Here is a 19,854-nt window from a genome sequence, read left to right as displayed (position 1 = left end):
GAATTTAGAAATCTCTGTGCACAGAAGATACATTATAATTTCCACTTGTTCATGTTGATAAAATACCAAATTCTAAACAGAGTAGGAACAGTTATGAAACAGTGTACTGGAATTGTTGAGCTTGACCATGTTTACCGCTTACATTATGGGATTCTTGGAGTCTTTCTATATCACCTGTGCAAACAGAGAATCAAATTAATATCTGAGTAAAAATATCATCCCTAAAAGCATCTCCAACAATGCAAATAAAGAGCATAACTTTCAAAATAAAGATTATCTTCAAGAATTTTAAAAAACAAAGAATAGTATTTTTTTTATCTAACTTCAATAGCACTTTCTATAATTACTTTTTGTTTTGCATTTTACCATAAACAATTATGATTCACATTTTCACATATTGTTTTTCCTCAGTATTTAAGGAAAGTGAAATAAATAATTACTATTAATAAATATAATTACAAGTGTGTATAGAAAATTGTAGAGTAATAAAAAATTATTAAACGATTTATATAAAGAGTTTATTTGGCTTTTTAAATATAAAGAGCTAAGTCCCATTCTTTAGTCTAATTTTTTAAATTTAAATTGTTATCAAAATAATCCATGATTTTCTGAAATATAGAATATAAGGCTTTTAAAGTGTTTGTTGGAGATGTATTCTGATCATTTTATATAGTATTTTTTTTTTTGGTACAATAAATCACATTATATAGTTAAAATGATCCTCATTTTTCTTTTATTATTTTTATAAAAAAGGCCAGACATTACATCCAAAAATAGATGAATAAAATAAATTACTCTATGATCTCTCACATGTTTGGACTATCATTTTTTTTTTTTTGGGCAAAAGCACTGTTAATTTGTTGTTCCTGAGAATATTTTTTTCCTTTTATTATTATCAAGGTGAGAGATTGGAATTTCCAATTATTATTATTTTGTAAAAAGAGTGCCTCTCACACTAAAATATGTCTAATTATTTTTTGGACATGACTTTTTATAACTACTTATTAGCATTTCTAATTTAAAAAAAAAAAAAACTATTTCTTTGTCATCGTCAGATCAATGTGTGAAATTTGATATAACTCTAGCATTATTGAAAAGATTATGTTCCACTATCATATGTAACTTCGTAATTCACCAAAAAAAAAAAAAAGAAAAAAAAAGAGAAAAAATCATATTTACCTTTGTAAGATCTTAACCCCTCCTTGAGTTCATCTGATCGCTTCTTCGCCTGGAGTTCCAGCTCATCCGCAGATAGAACTTTCAAATAATCATAAAAAATGATGATGTGATATAGGTGTAAAAATTAAAAATGTTAATTGTATAAAGCCTGTCAAATAATGTGCATAGATGGCTAAAATTACAATAATATACGACCCACAAGTTTAATTTAGACTTATTAGCTAGTTTCCGTATGTATTTTTTATTTTGCTCTTAAATCTCACAGTTGGCCAAGAGATAAATCAATTGGGAATAAACGTGATTTAAAAAAAAAAAAACTCTAAAAAAATATTAATATTCTTAAAAGCTACACATATTCGTCTCATTAAATTTGAATTTTTATGTATTTACCCACTTTGGTTGTTCAAATTACCACCATTACTTTTTAATGTGTTGATTATTTATCAAAACTACAAATATTTTACGATATTGGAAATCAATTAGCATATGGTATTTTTTTAATCGCAAACAAATCTTTCAATCTCATAATAAGTTTGTAATTTAGTGAAAATAAAGGCAAAATTGATAATATTGTATTGGATGTTAGGATCCATCCAGGATTCTTTTTAAATATTTCATTATTGGGTAAAGTGAGTCTCGAAAAAAATAGGCACGACTTTTACAAACCAGTAACTTTTCAACTGTAGGTCTAATTTAAACGTACTACTAGTTTACAGACTCGTATCGACAAGCACTATTACATAATGTATGAGTCAATATCAAAATCTATATAGATAAAAAGTTAACTACGAATTCATCGATCAGTCCAGATCGCATTTTATTTTGATCATAACTTGCTATTCCTCACTCTGAATTTGGCACACTACTAGTGTACGAACTCGTACCGACGAGTACTTTTCCATGGTATCTTAGTGAACACAAAGTTCCTCTCGCAGTAAAATGTCAATCATAGAACCTATTTGGTCAACCTCGATCAACTTTGGTCAAATCCAGTCAAAATTTCAAACTCAAGGTATTTTCTCGAGTTGGGGTGTTACAATCTACCCCTTTATAAAAATTTCATCCTCAAATTTAACATACCCAAATAGGAGCGGAATCAAAAATGACTTGCAACCATCATTGGACTATTTGGTTACGTTATCCCCTGACCAACCATAACTATATGGTGATGGCTAACTGTCCGGGGTACACAACTACACCATATGCCAAAAACTCCTAGGTGTAATAGAACCTAAAGCTATGATATCACTCTATTAGGACCCATCCAAAATCCCTTTAAATATTTCATTATTTGGCAAAGTTAGTCTTGGAAAAGATAGACATGACTTTATAGATCTATAACTTTTCAATCGTAGGTCCAATTTAAGTATGCCACTAGTTTACAAATTCCTATCGATGAACACTATCATATAGTAAATGAGTGATACGAACCTAGGATGACCTGCTCCTAAACCCATATTATATTAGCCCGGATCTTTAATTAAGTTCAAGTTCTAATGGAATGGACCTCAACCCCTAACCAACCTGTGGTTAGAAACCTTGGTATAATGTAGACGCCACAATAGGAGATGAAAAACCTATTGATAAGTCAAGCTAAAACAACCAATTCTTTAATGGTGTTTTAGGTGTTCTCAAAGAACAAAGAGATAATTAATCTCACAAGTATATTCTTAATCAAATCAAAGTTTTTTTCTTATTGAAAAATAAGCCTTTAAATAGGCTTTGAAAGAAACAAAATAAACCCTAAAAAATTAATTCAAAACCGGACTCCTATAGGAATTAGGAAACTTGGCCGAATTCTAATATGTCCTAAACTAAGTTTCCTAAACTAAAATTGATTAATTAATTCCTTTATTTTGAATTAGGAATTAATTAATTTAAAATGAAAATAATAAAATAATAACTTTCCTAAACTTATTTGTCCAGAAAATAAATAAATAAAAACTAAAAAGTAATGGTAGTTTCCTAAAACAAAAAGTAGAATAAAATTAGGAAACTATAATACTAGCTTTTTGACTAATTTGACTTTGACCAATCTTTGACCTCTTTGAGCTTCAAATCAGCTTCTATATGCTTTTTAGGATCCCAAATAAGCTGAATATGAAGTCCCACATGTTGCCCATGCTTGGAAAAATAAGAAAAGGCTAATACTTAGCCAGCAAGCAATACAGCAAATTCGGCCAAATTCTTGATGCTGTCCGTACAAGCCCTTTTTGATTGCATTTGAGGCTGCTTTAACTTGATTCCATGACCTCTTAGGCATATGTATTGAACCCATAAATCATTGGAACCATTTCATACTTCCCGGACTCCAAAAATGTACCAAAACAGTCACCTGGGTTCGTATCAGCTTCCACCACTTGGATGCTTCGAATAGGCTTTGTATCTTCAAGTATGGACAAGCTCTGTTGAGATTGATTACCCTCTGTATAAATACTCCCAGGTTGCCCTTAAATCCCTTAATTTGAGCTATTGTGATTGGCCTAGTCTTCATCCGTGTCGAGTCAGCACCCTAGCGGGTTATCGGTGGAGCGGGCTTGGGCGGAATCACATCATTCCCCTCCTCTTGAAAAGGATTTGTCCTCAAATCAAGATCATCACCTGCAGCAAAAGGAGTTAAATCAGCAACATTAAATGCAGCAATCATGTTATACTCACCCGGTAAATCAAGCTTGTAGGCATTCTTGTTATTCGGCTCCAAAACTTGAAAAAGTCCATCCATAGGCAGCATGAGCTTTGACTTTCTTTGTTTAGGAAACCTTTGCTTTCGTAAGTGCAACCAAGCCAATTCTCCTGGGTCAAACACTATTACAACAAAATCTAGAAAGACATGCTCATTATGGTAAAAATTACACTTTTTAAAATTAGCAAACAATATTTCCCAAATTTTCAAATTGCCACTAAGTAAAGCTCTCAACAATGCAGATAAAGTTCTATGCAATAAAGACATCTTTAAATAAGTATCTTTAAAATTCATGGTCAGCAATGATTTCTTATTCATAATTACTTTATTAACATCACCAAAGCTAAGATAAAAATTTATATTCTTCCTTTCTTGTCTTCCTTTTCCTTTCTCACTCAATGCCATCTCACTTTCCTCACTCTCGGCTTTTGCACCAAATTTTTCACTCTTGGTTTTATTAAAATCTTTCCACACAACCTGAGTATTAGAAGACTTACCTTGGATAGCAAGCTCACCTTTTCCCTCTTGATTGGATGGTAGTCCACTTGGAATTTCATTTGGGAAGACATCTCCAAATTCCTTCAAAAGAGAAATCATTGAACTTGGCAATTTAAGTTCTTCAAAGTTAGTTTGATCATTAAAATAATTTTCTTTATAAATCATGACCAGAAAAGGTTTCTTACACTCAATAACCTTATTAATATCCCCTAAACTCAAATAAAAGTTGCTACTTGACCTTTCTTTTCTTTCTTTTTCTTTTTCCCCCTTGGATTGGTGCAAACCTTCGGATTTCCCTTCCTTTTCCAAGCTCTCGGGTTTGCCACTCTCTTTCCCCTCTCTTTCGGTTTTTCCTTGATCTTTCCACTCAATATGAGTCTTAGAAATCCTACCTTGATCAGCAACCTCATTCTTACCTTCTTGAAAGGATGGTGAAGCCGTTGGTGCCATACTTGCTTTTTCCTTGAGCTTTTCGGCTTCTCTCCTTTGTTGCATTTGTAATTGGTCTTTGTAAACCTCTTTAGGCGATAATGGTTCCAGCTTGACCTTCTTCCCTTTAAACCTGAAAATAATACTATTTTCTCGACCAAAATGAGTAGCATCTTTATCAAATTGCCATGGTCTACCTAATAGTATATGTCCAGCAATCATGGGTACAATATCACATAAAACTACATCCTCATATCTACCTATATTAAATTTTACTTTGGCTTGTTTGTTTACTTTCATCTCACCACTATCATTAAGCCATTGTAATCTATATGGTTCAGGATGTTTTATTGTTTTTAAGCCCAATTTATCAACTACAAGGTTACTTATTACATTAGTACAACTTCTACTATCAATAATCATACTACAAATCTTACCTTGAATTTCACATCGGGTGTGGAAGATGTTCTCTCTTTGAATTTCATCCTCATCTTTGTATGCAGCAAGTACTCTCCTAGAAAGCAAGTTTAATTCAGCATTGGATGCTTGCAAGGTTTCAGGTTCATCCTCCAAGTCCTCCTCCTCTTGTTTGGCTTCATCCTCACTTTCTTCACTTTCCGATTCTAGCTCGTCATTGCCCTTTAACACCATGATTCTTCTATTCGAGCATTGGCTATCAATGTGTCCTCCTCCCTGGCACTTAAAACACACAACATCATGAGTTCTAGAAGGTTTAGGATCTAATTTTACCTCATTCTTTGGTGCTTGGACAGATTTGATTCTAGTCTCCTTCCTTGGCCAGTTTGAACTTTCTTCTTTGACTTTCGGCTTTGGCTTGTTTTCATAGATGGGATTGTTCCTCCAGCCACTTGAATTGGACCTTCCACTGTTGGAAACACCTCCAAACCATGATCTTACACCCCTCCTCTTGAATTGGTGCTCAAGCTTAATGGCAACATCCAACATCTCCTCCAACTCCAAGTATTGTTGCAAATCTAGTTGGTTGGCTATCTCACGATTCAAACCACCAAGAAATCTTGCCATGGTTGCTTCTCTATCCTCATTCATGTTTAACCTCATCATGAGCATCTCCATCTCTTTGTAATAATCCTCCACGGACCTAGTTCCTTGAGATAAAGATTGAAATCTTTGATGCAACAACCTCTGATAGTGTGATGGTATGAATCGCTTCCGCATAGCTCCTTTCATTTGTCGCCATGTAGTAATCAAGTCATCACCAACTCTCCTTCGGGTGTTTTGCTCATTGGTCCACCATTGGAGTGCATAATGGCCAAACTCCATTGCTGCCAATTTCACCTTCTTAGCCTCTGAATAATTATGGCGGTCAAATATCATCTCCATCTTTTCTTCCCACTCCAAATATGCTTCGGGGTCACTTTTTCCCATGAATGGTGGGATGTTGATCTTGATATTGCTAAGATTGTCATCTATTTCTTCCCTCCTATATCTTCCATGGCCAGCTCTATCTTGGACAGCAAAAGTTTCGTCCATACCTTCCTCAAAGTCTCCACCAAATGGCTCCTCATCAAATTCCTCTCTCGGTCTCTCGCGACCTCCTCGTCCTCGGCCTCGTCCTCCATGGAATTCTTGCCTATTTCTTGTGTTCGGAATTCCTTGGGAAACTTTCTAGCCTTCCCATCCTTTGATTCACATGCTCAACTTGAGCACTAACCCGCTGTATTGACTCCAAAACAGCTCTCATGTCCACTTGGTCTCCACTCCCGGTAGCTCGGGCATTGCCATAGAATGCTACGGACTCCTTCTCATTGATCCTCAAGGGTGGATCCCCTCTTCTTATTCTAGAATCTGCCATGTTAGTAAAATACTGCAAAAATAAAATAAATCCTCACAATATTCACTCCCTCACGTGTTTCACTCAAACAAGGTCTCGACACTCGTGTTTGCACACTAGTTTCGGTTTTTACCCTCTTTTAAGCTCACACACTCTTGCCTTTTTCCACTCAATGAATTATCTCAAAGTTCTAATTAAAACACCCATAAAACAGCAATTAGATCACTAGTATGTTTTAATTAAACTTATCAACAAAACAGTAGCAAAAAGTAGGCAATACCGAAAGAATCCAACAAATCCTAATTTTTCGGCTTTCTAGTCAAGAAAACACAAAATAATGGGAAAACGTTGGAATTTTTTAAAACTGCACCAGATGGTAGTAGATTATGAGTTCAAGAATAAAATTCCAGAAAAAGAAATTCAAATACGAACAAGAATCAAAGAGAACAAAAATATAGAAAAGTGTTGGTTGTTGTTCTTGTAATTCAAGTTTTGTACCAATTCCTTTAACTAATTTTAATCCAAAAAATTTAAACACCCAAAATCCAAATATCCAGCAGCAAAAATAATTTCCCAGCAACTCAAATATTGAATAAATAATCAAAAACCAGCAGCTCCAACAAATTTCCAGCAAACAAATCAAACTCCAACAAACCGAAATATTTTTCTGTTTTTTTTTTTTTTTTATTCGGCTTTACCTCTTTTTTTTTTTTTTTTTCACTCACAGAACATAAACAACTGCAGTAGCAAGAATAATTACCAAAATTGCAATTCCAACTCCAAAACAAACACCAAACCCGTGACCTCCAAATAAACAAAATGTGCAGTTTTTTTTTTTTTTTTTGTTTTTTTGAATATATGAATGCAAATATCTAAGACTAAAACAGCAAAGGAAAATCAACAAAAACAAAAATTAACAAGAACAATGATAAAAGACAACCAACAAATTAGGAAACAAAAATACGATAAAACTAGGAAATCCTAATTCAACTAGGAATGAATTTTTTTTTTTTTCTTAAGATGCTGAACGTGTATAGGATGGATGCAACCTTAACCTAATGCTAAAATTGCAGAATAACACAAAAACAAATAAAGCAAATAAAGATAGATCAAACCTGAACAAAATTTAGCTCTGATACCAAATGATACGAACCTACGACGACCTGCTCCTAAACCCGTATTATATTAGCCCGGATCTTTAATTAAGTTCAAGTTCTAATGGAATGGACCTCAACCCCTAACCAACCTGTGGTTAGAAACCTTAGTATAATGTAGACGCCACAATAGGGGATGAAAAACCTATTGATAAGTCAAGCTAAAACAACCAATTCTCTAATGGTGTTTTAGGTGTTCTCAAAGAACAAAGAGATAATTAATCTCACAAGTATATTCTTAATCAAATCAAAGTTTTTTTCTTATTGAAAAATAAGCCTTTAAATAGGCTTTGAAAGAAACAAAATAAACCCTAAAAAATTAATTCAAAACCGGACTCCTATAGGAATTAGGAAACTTGGCCGAATTCTAATATGTCCTAAACTAAGTTTCCTAAACTAAAATTGATTAATTAATTCCTTTATTTTGAATTAGGAATTAATTAATTTACAATGAAAATAATAAAATAATAACTTTCCTAAACTTATTTGTCCAGAAAATAAATAAATAAAAACTAAAAAGTAATGGTAGTTTCCTAAAACAAAAAGTAGAATAAAATTAGGAAACTATAATACTAGCTTTTTGACTAATTTGACTTTGACCAATCTTTGACCTCTTTGAGCTTCAAATCAGCTTCTAGATGCTTTTTAGGATCCCAAATAAGCTGAATATGAAGTCCCACACGTTGCCCATGCTTGGAAAAATAAGAAAAGGCTAATACAGTAAAATACAGTAAAGCCAGCAAGCAATACAGCAAATTCGGCCAAATTCTTGATGCTGTCCGTACAAGCCCTTTTTGATTGCATTTGAGGCTGCTTTAACTTGATTCCATGACCTCTTAGGCATATGTATTGAACCCATAAATCATTGGAACCATTTCATACTTCCCGGACTCCAAAAATGTACCAAAACAGTCACCTGGGTTCGTATCAGCTTCCACCACTTGGATGCTTCGAATAGGCTTTGTATCTTCAAGTATGGACAAGCTCTGTTGAGATTGATTACCCTCTGTATAAATACTCCCAGGTTTCCCTTAAATCTCTTAATTTGAGCTCTTGTGATTGGCCTAGTCTTCATCCGTGTCGAGTCAGCACCCCAGCGGGTTATCGGTGGAGCGGGCTCGGGCGGAATCACATCAATGAGTCAACATCAAAATCCATATAGATAAAAAGTAAACTTCGAACTCACTGATCAATCCGGATCACATTTTGTTTTGACCATAATTTTCTATTCTTAACTCTGATTTTGGCAAACTACTAGTCTACATACTCGTGTGGATGAGTACTTTTCCATGGTACTTCAATCAACACAAAATTTTTCTTACAATAAAAAATCAACCATAAAACCTACTTGGTCTGTCAGGACCCGTCCAAAATTCCTCATCGGAATCCTAGACAAGCCTTGATCCCAGGAAAACCCTACCGGACCCTCCAATGGAAAATCCGGCAGAATCTCCCCTAAGGGATGGACTTACCACAAAATCCTGCACTGAAAACACACTTCTATATTCATCCCCTTATTCCTCCCACATTACTACAATGTAATTCCACAAATTTCAGCACTTCAAAATAAATAACAGTAACTTAGTGCATAATTAATACATTTATGTCCGAGACAGTATACAGAGCTTCATGAAGTAATAATAAGTATAGAAATTACACAATAAGGATGAAAGGAATATTACAATAAAATAAATGGAGACGAGGAGGACTTCTCACTTTACGGCAGCGATGAAGATCAAATTCGCTCCGGATGAATACCGACAAAACCTGGTACCTAGAGGAACGAAATTTAAAAAAATATGAGATGCTAATCATCTCAGTGAGTGACCCTATCTACTACACAATTATAATACCACGATAATTAAGTAGATAAATAATAATTAATTGGAAATAATATTTTCTCTCAAAACCCTTACGATTCTCTCGGTTGGAAAAGTTTCCCTTGTAAAACATTTTCACAAAACCCTTTATTCATAATCCCCGAAAACCAAGGAATCAATTTATTCAACCAAATATCAAATAATATAATAAATCAAGCATTCAAAATTTATAATAAAAAAAGAAATTAATTTATTGAATAATTAAGTAAAGGGAAAATTAAATCAACTTAAAATCCCCATTCAATGATTAATAAAAACAGCATTAATTATATTCTTTATTCCAATGCAATCTCAAAATATTTATTTTTAAATCCCAGTTCTGAAAATCACTTAATGCACCCACTATATACTAGTGGCGCCAACAGTACCCAGCGTCCCGAGGTACCGCCAGACAGGAGGTTATAGAGAGAAACTGGCATATGGTCGCATGGCGTCCCACCGCGCCGCTGCAAACAGGCGTCCCGGCCATGGAGGGGCGGCCTACCCTCATCCAATGGTAAACACAGGATAACCCCATAAATCATCTGCGCGCTACTCACACCCACCCGCGCACTAATCACATCCGTGTGCACACTAACCATATCACATATAAACAGAACAACAGTACGTGTATGGTGCATCTAAAAATCATAAATCAATACATCTCAAAATTCCAAATTTTCCATAAATATACCGGGTTTATTCCATCCAGTTAAACCCGTAATTTTTCCACAATTCCTTTATAATCATCGTCATAAATTCATCGCATAAATTCCATAATTTTTAAATCCACCAGCTCTCAAATCCACCAATTTAAATATTCAAAATTTTCCAATGGCATAAATATTTCTGAAATATAATAAATTAAACCACATGATATTCCATGGGCATAATTATAAAAATTGAAATCACCAACTTAAATAAATATTTTCCTTGAAATATTTAAAAATCAAATCATGTCCAAAAATAATATTAAAATCCAAATATAATTAATTACTTGAAACCACCTTGCTCATGCATGATAAATGCAATTATATCACAATAATAAACAGAAATTCATTAATAACCCAAATTTTCGTTTAGCACCAATAAACATATGCATACATATATAATAATATTTTTCTCACAATTATTTTTAAATTCCACACATGAGCAAAAATTCCAGATATCAAATTAACACCAAATAAATATAATTAATCACCCCAAAATAATTTTAAAGGTGGGTCACTCACCTCGAGCACGCAATTAAACCATGATCCACCATAGGATCGATTCCACAATTCACACGTGCTCCTAAATTAACAATTTTACACAGTCAAATAAAATAATATTTTATTCGGGTAATTAATACCCGGTACCCGGGGGCCTAACACAAACGTTATCCAAAATACGCAAATTATATGTCTATGGAAAGCTTACAAGATGAGGAACGTGAAACCAACCTTCGTCGGACCCATTTTGACCGGCGGTGGCCGGAATTTACCCGTGAAGCGCCGGCCGAAATTCAACTCCTCGTATCTCGCAAACCGCTTCGAATTTTGGAAATTGGAGGCCATATTTGGGATCAGAAGACCCAAAATAGGGGGAAAGGAGGTTTAATTTGGACTGGGTTGGCCGGAATATGGCAGAATCGTCGGAAAATTTAAATTCGCCGCCGCCGACTTCACCGTCCCGATCTGGGCACGTAGCCGGCCGGTCGGCTGCCAAATTTGGCTGGTGAGCTCGCCGGCATGTGGTCTTGGACGGTGGCCGGCGCATGTGGCTTGTGGTGGCCGGAGAAAGATGAACACGGGAGAGAGAGAGGGATGGCCGGTGGGAAGGAAGAAAGAAGGAAAGAAAGAAGAAGAAGAAGAAGAAGGAAAAGGCTCGGGTGGGGTTGGGTGTTTTCCCACGTGGGGGAAAAGAAAAAAAAGAAAAAAGAAAAGAAAAAGAAAGAAAAAGAAATAAAAGAAAATAAAATAAAATAATTAAATAATATTAAAAATAATATTATTATATAAAATAACGATAATAAAATAATATGGTATTAAGCATGGTTGACATGTGGCATCTCATCATGGTGACACATGGTCACATTTATTAAGTCACACGTGGCACATTGTTACATGTTTAAAAATAATATTAAAATAATACAGTGTTTAAAAAAACTCTACAGGTTTATAACTTTCAAACCACATGTCCAAATCGGACGTGCCGCTAGTCTACGCACTCGTATTGACGAACACTTCACAACCATGTATGAGTCAAAGCTCATTTTCCCATAAATAAAAAGTCAACTCCGGCACCCTTGGATAGTTTGGACCCCAGCTTGTTTTGCTCATAACTTTCAAACCATAGCTTTGTTTTCAACGTGCTACTAGTCTATGAACTCGTGCCAACGTGTACTTCGTAACGGTACCTCAGTCAACCTAGAATTCCATCTGAGTCAAAAGTCAACTTTCGACCCCTTGGTCAACGGTGAAAGTCAACGGTCAATGGTCAACCTCGGTCAAAGTTGGAAAATTTCCGTTGTACTTTGGGACGGGGTATTATATGGACAACCTTAATCAACCTTGATCAAACCCGATCAAAATTGCAAATTCTAGGCATTTTCTCATATCAGGGTGTATGTTGGAATTGGAAAACTAAAAAAAAAAAATTAGAGTTTGGTTAATTGTTTTGACTCTGAGTGACCAAAGGATGTCAAATATTCAAAAGAAATATCAAAATGTTGTAATATAACTTTGTTCTTCAATTCAGACATGAAGTAGTCAAATTGATTCAAATCATGAGCCATTAATTACTTACAGTGATAAATATATCTGTTTAACCATCCAAGTTTGTTACCACTTGGGAAAGCAGTAGGCTTAGTGGCCAAAATATGGAGGGTAGTATAACCTTTCTCATTTACGGCTCCAACAAGCTCTCCATATTTATCAATAATCTGATATGCCAAATCTGCATTTCAACATTAATGTGCTTTCAACTTATCATATGTAGTTTTCCAAAAATTTGCTATGTATAAAAGGCAACCTTTGTGGACACCTAACTAATGGCGGACTATATGGAATTAATTTGGAATATATATCACAAATTATATGTAATTGGGTGTCAGATGAAGACCATGCACATAAATAAATTTTCTAAGGTGAATCAAATAATTAAAGTCCGTACATGACTATATATATAATAAGAGATAGGACATTAAATTAGATTAAATAAAATAGTGCTAGATTAGTTGTTACCCATATGTTCCCCTGCTATTGCAGCGTGCAGAAAAGTGTCACCATCTTTCCTTCTAGCATAGGAATGGCCATAGCTAGCAGCACAGACAGAGTCTAAGTACATAAAAATTCTAGCCTTTCCATGTAAAGCGGAAGAAGATAGGGGTTTCTCCTTTCTTGTTCCGAGCACCGATTAGAGAAGGGTCAGCTTTCACCATCAAACGGCAAATAACCTCACTTCCCGTCAATGTTGCCACATGGAGAGGTGTATAGCTTGCGTCGTTTTGAACTGCGAGATATTCTTTACATCCTTGCTCTTGGGTAATCAGCTGCACAAGTTTTTTAGCAGTGTAAATCTGTGGCACCTGATTTTGTGATCTTTTGTTTTAGACGTCTGATATCTTCCTTACAAAGATTCTCGACTGCTTTCCATTCACCTTTCATGGCAATTGTGAACAGATTGTTGTTGCTGCTGCTATTCTTCTCTTTCTCAATCTCATTGGAAGTTGTTGCCATTATTATTTATCCTTCTCTTCTATTCTCTGCCAATGCTAGCATTAATCCGAAATATTTATAAGCTTTGCAATGTGAGAGTGAAAGCCTATCTATTTATTATTGAGGATGTTCGATTAGAACTAGTGCATGCATGCATGCTTGTTAGTTAAGTCATTGATTTAATTTCCTTCAAGTTTAATTTTTAGGGTGCCATTGCCAAATTACGCGCTGAATGTAATTAACATTTTTAGCGATTTTTGTTCTCAAAATATATATGACCTTATTTATTTCAAAAGAAAAAAAAGAAGGAAAAAGATGGAGAGGCTTTGATTTATACATAAAAGTTAATTTATGTCGTTTCTTTCTTTTAAAATATGTGATAAAGTTTCACAAAACTTAAATCCTACTCCAAAGTTGTTTTATGCTTTAAGTAGATAACAATTATTCGATTTTGAACTCGACATGCTTCACGACTATATATTCTTTCCTTAAAAAGTTAAAAAAATAAAAAAGTAAAAACCTAGGAGAAGGTATATGTTTTATTTTAATTTTTCTTAAGAGGAAGATAGCAAGCACAAGCAATATTGACTTTGCTTAATGGTTGATATAAGCATATTGAAATCATTATTTTTTTAAAATTATTTATTCCTTTCCTTCATCAAATAATGCAGCATCAGATGCCTGTGAAAAGTTAATGAAAATCAGATTATTTGGGAATGTAATCAATATTAGGTTATTTAAGGGGGAAAGAATAATTGCTATGCCTGAAACATATGGAACTTTTGGGTTGAAGGGGAAAGGAATAATTTGGCACTCTTACAAAGAATTAATTATTGTTGCATATATACAAATGAGTTGCTGTTCATTAATTAATAGGTGGATCGAGGCAGGGAAATGGAGACAAGAGGATCCTCATTCTTTAATTATTATACTTTCTTTTAATGTCCTTAATATTTTGGTTTGTTTAACATTTTGTTGTTGGTGACGTTATTGCCAAGGGTTTTGTCTTTTGCCACGGAATTTTACTTTGCAATTTCAATTTGGCCCTTTTAAAAGTTAAAGCTTCAATTTTATTGTTCACCGTCTCTATTGCCTATTAGGAGAGAGAGCTTTTCATAAAAGAAAGTTTCAGATCTGATACTCTTCCATTCCAAAGTTTTGGTGATCTGTATGTGATTTATTAGGTTTTTCATCTCCTCTCCTCATCTTTTTGTTTTTATTTCTCAGTTATATCTATTGGTTTGCAACCAACTCTCTATTTATTTTTATCCAGTAATAAAGCTGACATGAAATAGAAAAAGGAAAAAAAACAAAAAAATGTTAAATGCTAAATGTGCTACGTAGAGATGGAGATGGAGGCACGATTTGATTTATGTGGATTAGGGTATTTTGGGTATGTGAAAACCAGTCCCGTACTTGGTTTTATTTGATTATTATACTTGTGATTGATTTTGTATTTCTTTCTTTGTTGTTTTTGGTACTAATGTTGTGTTGGCTAGCTATGGCTACTGAGCAATGAGAAAGTTCAAAACTGGATAAATTTTTTTGGCCCGAATGCAGATAGATGGGTTGTGGGGTCGTAAGTTAAAAAATAATAATAATAAATAAATAAATAAACAAATAGGATAAAAATAATAATAAATAAATAAACAAACAAATAAAGGGTAAATTTGAGTTTTTATAAGAGAAAAAAAAAATCCGTGGCAAAAGACAAAATTCCGCCGACTATTTTTTTCATCAAACTTCAGGGTCATAGACCAAAAACAGAATAACATTATTATATTCATTGCAAATTAACTAATGCGGCAATATCGAATAATCATCTAACAATCCTTTTTCAAGCACGTATGACTTCTTAATTAATTTTCACCTCTGCGCACAGGAAGTCATTAATTACAATTATAATTTGGTCAGCATAATCGTTTTAATCAAACTTTGGGGTCAAAGAACCCAAAACAGAAAACATTATTATATTCAATGCAAATAACTAGGTAATGCCTTGTACCTTATTACCAACAATGAATAGAGATTTTTTTTATCCTAATTGGATCATTACTTGTTTAAACTAACGAGAGAGATGGACTATTATATTATTTATATTTTTTGTTTTAACATTTCTTTTCTCATATAGATTTGTCTTTTTTGAAATTCTTTTTAGTTCTTTATATGTGTTTTATTTTATTTTCAATTGTATGTTCTCCTGCCTGTCTTTCTAATGAATACTTGCCTCGTAATTTAAAATTTTGTACCTTTATTTACTTGAATTAACGTTCCTTTCCTGTGTCTTCTCTTTCAATACCCTTTTCACTTTCCTTCTTGAATGTCGGGCCCCCAGTTGAAACTGAATAAGAAAAGAAGGGAATGGCGCGCTAAATGCCTACAGTAAATCTACTAGATTTCAATTTAGCATGACGAAAATAACAATTTGAAGAACACCTTTTATTATGGACAAAACTGATTTCTATTTACAGCATTTATACCTCTCTGCTTCACTCTAATGTATCTGTTCACTCATGACTCACCTTTTTGTGACTATTTACACACACTTATGCATATCAGTAGATAACTAGTGTAACACCTCGTTTCGAAGTATGCCGGAAATTTCTCAAGTTGACCGAAGTTGACCAGGTTTGACCGTCGTTGATCAAGAAGTGTCAAACTTTGACTTTTTGACTGTGCAAGAATTTGAGGTTGATCGAGGCACCGTTGCGAAGTAAGCATCAACCCGAGTTCGTAAACTAGTAGCACGATGAAAATGGAGTTACGGTTTGAAAGTTATGAGCAAAACAAGTTGAGGTCCAAATTATCCAAGGGTGCCAGAGTTGACTTTTTATTTTTGTGAAATTGAGCTTTGACTCATACATGGTTGTGAAGGACTCGTCGATACGAGTTCATAGACTAGTGGCACACCTAATTTAGACATTTTGTTGAAAAGTTATGGACCTGCAAAATTTTACCAATACCATAATATTTTAATATTATTTTTGAATATGTGAACAGTGTGTGTGCCACATGTCAAAATCTGGCCAACCCATGAGTGCACAGTGACACCCACGGGAGGCATTTTGATTGGGCAAATGGTTGTGTGGGGCGTGTGAGAAGTGAGGTGGAGGGGAGAGAAAGAGGAGGGAGAAAGAGATGAGAGAGAGTCACCAACGGCCACCATAGATCCATCCTTTTCTGGCCACTCCCGATCTACACACACTGGACCACCGTGAAGCCAGCCTAAAAACCGACCAGCCAGCCAAAAATCATGGCTAACAAACCGTCGATGCGCTAGGATCGAGGTGATTTCTGACTGTAGCATCGATTCATTCTCCGGTCGATTTCTCTCAAACCAGACCTTCATTTGCCTCACCGCCAGTCCCGTTGAGTCACCTGTCCTTCGATCTACCTTTTCTCCAAAAATTACAGCCAATGGCCACAGGACGCACCGCCGGCGGTGATGGATTCCGATGACCATGGTGGCTCATTGGAAAACTTGATTCCGGCAAGTTCCCGATCACACCGCCCACTTTTCCCACTAATTCCGACCCCTTGAACCCAAATCTAAGGTCAGTTTCCTCCAATTCATGGCAGTTTGTGAGATTTGAGGACCTAAAGACCAAAACCTTCATGGCAAGATCTCCGGAAGGAAAAGATCAATCCTTAATCCTCATGTTGTAAGCTTCGTTTCAATATATTATTTGCGAACTTTGGTTAACGTTTGTGTTAAATCCTCCAGGTAACCGTGTATAATTTATCCAATTAAAATTAATTTATTCGGTTTGTGTACTGTTAATATTCTAGGAAAATGTGTGAATTGTAGAATCGATCCTATGGAGGATCTTGGTTGAATTGCGTGCTCGAGGTGAGTGACCCACCTTCAAAATTATTTTGGGTTGATAAATTGTATATATTTTTATGTTGATTATATGTTTGGAAATTATATTTCATGTGTTAAATATTTAGTAAATTTATATTTGGAATTTTGATGCCAAAATTGCATGGAATTAAGTATTTGTGCATTTTGAAATATTTTGATTTAAAGAATTTTATGGATATGGGATTTTGTTAATAATTGTTAAATTTTATTGTTGGAATATTGTGTAATTAGAAATGCTTCATGTGAATTTTAATATATGTTTAATATTTGAAGGAATTTCCATTTAATTTTACAATGCCACTTAATGTTTTAAGGTTTTTAATAAATTATTGTTGAGTTTGATGTTGATTTTATGATGCATAATAAATGCGTTTACATGATTTTAAGGATATATGAATTTCATGTGGTTTTAATATTATTTTTGACACAGTGGTTTTAATGATTCAAGAAAAATATTTGTTCAAGTTGGTGCTTCCAAAATATATATATATATATATAGTTATGTGGTTAAATGATTAATTGATTGATTTTATAGTATTGGAAAAATTGTATAATTATATTGATGGATTTATGATGAGGATTTAAGAGAATGTGGGCTTGAAAAGTGGTATAATTCCCACGGTGAAATTTGAAAAACTGGATATTTTAATAATAAATTTAATTATTTGTTTTAGACGCACTCATACAGTACTGGTGTTCTGTACTGTAAATGTGGATAAGCGCACAGGTTGTAATGTCTCTCTTGAGTTGTCATCGGACTGAGGGCAGGCAAGTTTGATATTGACCATAGCCGCCCCCTCCATGGCCTGGATGACGGTTTAAGCAACGGCGTTGTCGGGACACCAAAGTGACTGTATGCAAGTTTTTCTCTTTAACCTCCTGCCAAACAATGCTTAGGACACTGGGTATTGTAGGACATCACTGGTATATAGTGTGGTGTGTTAAGTATTTTTCAGATATAAATTTCAAATCCCAAAGTTTTAAAGTCGTATTTAAATAAAGTGTATTTAATTTGTTTTATCACTTATTTCCAATTCATATTTTTCTAAAATGTGTTTATTCATATTTTATGTTAATTATTTTAAATCAATGTTTCAAAAATGCATTTTACCTTGATTTTTACTATTTAAATGGATTTGGTGTTTTAAAATAAATTCTTTTATATTTTTACCATTTACTTTAAATAGATGATTAAATTGATTTAAGTATTTCCTTTATTAATTAAATGATTTATTCTACTTATTTTAGATTGATTGTTTAAATGTATTTTAGCACGTTTTATTATTTGTTTTAATTTGAGATTTTAACATGAATTTTATTTATATTTCATAATCTATTTCAAGTTGCAGTTTAAAATTAATTAAAAGTTTTCTTTGATTATTCCATGGATTTAACTAATAAAATTTTGTAATTTATATATTGAGTTTATTTTTGTTTTATGCCAAATTTCTTTAATACAAGTTTGTTTATGATTTTATTTTATTTCATCTTATAATATCTTATTCTAAATTTAATAATTGGTTTTTAAAGTGTTTTAATGTAAACTATTGGGTTCTAAATTAATATTTGTATTTTATATGCATTCTAAATTATTGCATTCCATTTAATTTAATATTTCCTTGATTATTTTTTATGTAAATTTATTATGATTTTGCTTATTTTATTTATGACATTTTGTGTATAATTTAATAATTGTTATTAAAATTATTCTTGTTTCTTATTATATATTCTAGATCTTTAATTTAATGTATTTTATTTATAATTTATTTAATTAATTATTTCTTTATTTTTTGGGGTACAATTATTGGGTTTTGTGAAAATATGTTAAAAAGGGAAACTTTTCCAACTGAGTGAACTGTGAGGGTTTTGAAAGAAAACAATATTTCAACTACTTACTCGTTATTTGATTATTTATTATTAATTAATCAAGTTCATCTTATCATTATATTATTATTATTATTATTATAACTATGTCGTAGTTAGGATCACTCACTTAGATGATTAGTATATCATGTTTTTAAATTCTGTTCCCTTAGACCCAAGTTATTAGATGTTGATCGTCCGGAGGCGAGTTCGATGTCTTGTTCGTTGCTGAAAGTTCAAGGAGCCTTACTTTTCTTTGCTATCTTGTATTGTTTCTTTTATCCTTTGTTGTATTAAATTTCATATTTAATTGTATCTTGGTAAAGCTTTATATACTGTCTTGGATGTTTATTTATTAATTATGCACTGATTTCCTATTATTCATTTGAAGTGCTGTAAATTTGTGGAATTAAATTGAAGTAAGGTGGGAAGAATAATGTGGTGTATATAGAAGTGTGTTTTCAGTGCAGGGAATTTGTGGTAAGTCCAACCCTTAGGGGAGGTTCAGCCGTATTTTCCATTAGAGAGTCCAGTAGGGTTTCCTTGGGATCAAGGCTTGTCAAGGATTCTGGTGAGGAATCTTAGATGGGTCCTGACAACTACTGGTTAAAGACTTCTTATCTAACAAGGATGCTTATCCTTATACACCTTCTTGTGATGAAACCAGATAAAACCATATCAGTTACCCAACAACTATGGGTACACATGTTGATCTGCAACCAACAATAGGATGGCCAGCTCATATCAATAGCTACCAACAGCAACAACAGCTACCAATAGCTACATGTCTTACTAGACCCCACAAGTTTCATG

The 19,854-nt window shown here is 33.6% G+C and overlaps 1 long non-coding RNA gene across 2 annotated transcripts; it reads right to left on the bottom strand.

The window, feature by feature from the left end:
- Window positions 1-8,457: 8,457 nt before the first annotated feature.
- Window positions 8,458-13,434, bottom strand: LOC125420580 (uncharacterized). 2 transcript variants are annotated; one of them, XR_009640833.1, is made up of 4 exons: window positions 12,840-13,434; window positions 12,403-12,552; window positions 11,058-12,239; window positions 8,458-10,908 (listed from the first exon to the last, which is right to left on the bottom strand). It is a non-coding gene; the product is annotated as an uncharacterized LOC125420580 (long non-coding RNA). The 2 variants fall into 2 exon arrangements; XR_009640832.1 differs by having other exon boundaries at window positions 11,058-12,552.
- Between the last annotated feature and the right edge of the window lie 6,420 nt (window positions 13,435-19,854).

Source organism: Ziziphus jujuba, chromosome 9 (assembly GCF_031755915.1).
Source record: "Ziziphus jujuba cultivar Dongzao chromosome 9, ASM3175591v1".
Classification (NCBI taxonomy): domain Eukaryota; kingdom Viridiplantae; phylum Streptophyta; class Magnoliopsida; order Rosales; family Rhamnaceae; genus Ziziphus; species Ziziphus jujuba.
The sequence above is the reverse complement of the archived record's forward strand: the minus strand, read 5'-3'. Positions and strand labels throughout refer to the sequence as shown.